The sequence below is a fragment of the Macaca fascicularis genome, chromosome 8 (genome assembly GCF_037993035.2).
Source record: "Macaca fascicularis isolate 582-1 chromosome 8, T2T-MFA8v1.1".
Taxonomy (NCBI): domain Eukaryota; kingdom Metazoa; phylum Chordata; class Mammalia; order Primates; family Cercopithecidae; genus Macaca; species Macaca fascicularis.
In genome coordinates this window covers 118,595,671-118,599,429 of record NC_088382.1, presented here as the reverse complement: position 1 = coordinate 118,599,429, position 3,759 = coordinate 118,595,671, and positions in this window count along the sequence as shown.

Sequence of the window (3,759 nt, the reverse complement as noted above, 5' to 3'; positions counted from 1 at the left end):
AAATCCCTGAGACAAGTTCTTTCAAAACATTATAGGTTGCTCTAGTTGTTCTGCTTTTGTGGTTGCATCCTAACTGATACAATGCACCCTTCCAAAATAGTTTGAAGTTGAAGAGGAATAAATAAATGTAAGGTGTGCCAATTAGGGATAAAATGCCCAAAATAAAATAGAACTAGACAGAGTGGAAAAGCAGGAGTCCTCTGTCATTTTTGACCTTCCTACATGATTATTTAATTCAACAAATATTTATTGGATAATAAATGTAAGACATTGTGCTATGCACTGAAATTTAAATGATGGACAATAGATTTGGTCTTTCCAACCTGGTGTTTATTGTGCTGGGTATTGGGCATACAGTAATGTACAAAACAAATGCCCCCATGGAGGCATTCTAGTTCTCAACCAACATTCTAGTTGGTTGAGACATTCAGTAAACATCTATAGGCTGGTGCGGTGGCTAACGCCTGTAATCCTAGCACTTTGGGAGGCCAAGGCGGGCGGATCGCCTGAGGTTAGGAGTTCAAGGCAAGCCTGGCCAACAAGGCGAAACCCCGTCTCAACTAAAAATACAAAAACTATCTGGGCTTGGTGGCACACGCATGTAATCTCAGATACTCAGAAGGCTGAGGCAGGAGAATAGCTTGAACTTGGAAGGCTGAGGTTGCAGTGACCCAAGATTGCACCACTGCACTCCAGCCTGGACAACAAGAGCGAGACTGTCTCCAAAAAAAAAAAAAAGAATTATATATGATATGTACACATCAGACTATAAATGAAATAAAGAAAAATCAAGTAGAAGGAATAACCCCTACATTGCATGGTAGTAGCAAGGATTTCTAGATGATATGTGCAAAGTGCCTGACTCAGGGTAGATCTTCCAAAAACTACAGTCATTATTGTTTTTATTAGGATTGTGGCAAAGGGATGAAAAAGAGGAGGAAGATGTGGTAAAATTCCGTAGAGGAGGAATCATTAGAATTCAGTAACTGATGACTTTTGTTGAATTCTAGCCTCTACAATATGAGAAAATTAAACGAAACGAAGGCGTTATTCTACATATTGATGAGAGAGTAAAAGAAAACTTTACTGGGAGAGCCAGACAAGATAAGGCAGCCTGAAATGTGTCAGGAAAGAGTGTAAATGAGCATAAGGGGGAACAGGAGAGCATCCATGTGGTAAAACCCTACGTACGTTACCGAATCTGTATCTGTGAAGAGCTCTAATGAGAGATTTAAACAAGGTAGAAAATGGACTGCTTTAGTGTCTTTTGCTTAGAGGGACACAGCTCCAAGCCTGTATAACTTCATGATCATCAGATTCTCAGGTGATAGTTTCTGCTGGTTCCTGGACCAGATCACAAAGGAAATTGAGGAGGCAGCCTGGGGTGTGATGGGGCTCAACTGAACAGTCATTTTGGCTACTGGTCGGTCAGTGGAAATGGAGGTGGGCACCAAGCCTTGCATCTGCTGAGTAAACCTCCTTGAAGCCCCTGCACAGTCCTAAGATTGCCGTTCCCATTTGTCCTTCATGATTAAACACATAATACAAGGTAGAAAAAAGTAAAAGATCTGATTATTATCTTCAAGTCTCCTTTATAATTTCCAATGAAGAAAACTGAGTAGTATGTTCCATGTTGTTAAGGGCATGAAAGAAAAAGTTTAGCAGTTAATAAGGCCAATTGAGATAGAATGGGCTTCATTTCAGCTGGAAATAATCATTCCGCCTTGACTAACTGCACGTTATTCACCTTGAACAGCTGCAAGTCACTGTTCATCTCCCTTTGTGTGATGAGGGTGAGCCACGCTGAAGAATTCATGAGGTGCTGCATAGAGGGTGAGAAGGCAGCCCCAGCAGAGGCCATGTGGAGGTGAGGAGTGCTGTGTCTGACCAGATGGTCACCATGACCTCAGGTAACTACAGAGGACATTTCAGCTTAGCTGGCTAAGTGAGACATCCTTGATTGTATTCACATTTTTACTGTATTATGTGGAAACCAATTATTTAGTTTTCTAATGAGACAAATATTGATGTTCTGGCAACATTTCCTTGCAGAAAACAATCTCTGAAAACGTTAAGATGAAAACACAAAATCTTTTGATTTGAGGCACTAAGGAAGCACATTATTAACAAAAAATATTTAGAAAATAAGGCATTGAGATATAAACAAAAGCTATTTTTTTTTTTTTTTTTTTTTTTTTTTACTCTGGTGTATACCAGAAATGTCAAAAGTCCTGATATCTTATTTTGGTAGAGAAGTTATTGAAGATTAAACATATTTGAAACCTGGACGTAATTTGAGGTTAAGGTTTTCAACAGGAGATTCTATGAAGCTTATGGGGAAACGAATGCATAGAAAGGTAAGCCTCTTTTGAAGGTAAATGGAGAGACTAAGCATGGTAATTTTATGAAAGCCTTGCTTGACACTGTGACCCAGGATCACCTCCACCAAAACATTTATAATCCTCAGATACTGCTCTCTGAAGGCAGTAATCAATCTTATTCAACATCTTGGAATCTACAGCAGTGATTGGCTCAAAGCAGGAAGAATGATAAAATACTTGCTTTTTTAAAAAAAATGTTACTTTATGTTCTGGAATACATGTGCAGAATGTGAAGGTTTGTTACATAGGTATCCATGTTGCATGGTGGTTTGCTGCACCTGTCAATCCATCATCTAGGTTTTAAACCTCGTATCCATTAGGTATTTGTCCTAATGCTCTCCCTCCCCTAGCCCCCCATCCCCTGACAGGCCCAGGTGTGTGATGTTCCTGTCCATGTGATTTCATTGTTCAACTCCCACTTATGAGTGAGAACATACGGTACTTGGTTTTGTGTTCCTCTGTTAGTTTGCTGAGAATGATGGCTTCCAGCTTCATCCGTGTCCCTGCAAAGGACATGAACTCATTCTGTTTTTGGCTGCATAGTATTCCATGGTGTATATGTGCCATATTTTCTTTATCCAGTCTATCACTGATGGGCATTTGGTTTGGTTCCATGTCTTTGCTATTGTAAATAGTGCTGCAATAAACACACGTGTGCATGTGTCTTTATAGTGGAATGATTTGTAATCCTTTGGGTATATATCCAGTAATGGGATTGCTGGGTCAAATGGTATTTCTAGTTCTAGATCCTTGAGGAATTGCCACACTCTCTTCTACAATGGTTGAACTAATTTACACTCCCAACAGTATAAAAACATTCCTATTTCTCTATAGCCTCACCAGCATCGATCATTTCCTGACTTTTTAATGACTGCCGTTTTAACTGGCGTGAGATGGTATTTCACTGTGGTTTTGATTTGCATTTCTCTAATGGTTAGTGATGATGAGTTTTTTTTTTTCATACGTTCACTGGACACATAAATGTCTTCTTTTGAGAAGTGTCTGTTCATATCCCAGGTGCTGCTCTAGACTTTTCACCTGTATCCATTCATGTAGTCCTCACAACACTCATATTTGGTAGATGCTATTATTATTTCTCTTTTGCAGAGCAGAAATATAGGCACAGTGAAGTTCCACAACTAACTCAGAGTCACATAGTTCATAAAGGGACAACCAGAGGTTTGCTTTTACAAGACAGGTGCATATCAGCACATTGTACCACTTATTTAAAATGGTTATCCTAGAAAAACAATATCTTTAAAACTATGTGAGAAAATGCCCACTTGTGAAACTAACACTTAAAATGATGTATTCTTGTCACCTGTGAACTGAGAAGACATCTGTACTACAGATGCTTAAGGGAGGGATCGGATGTTCT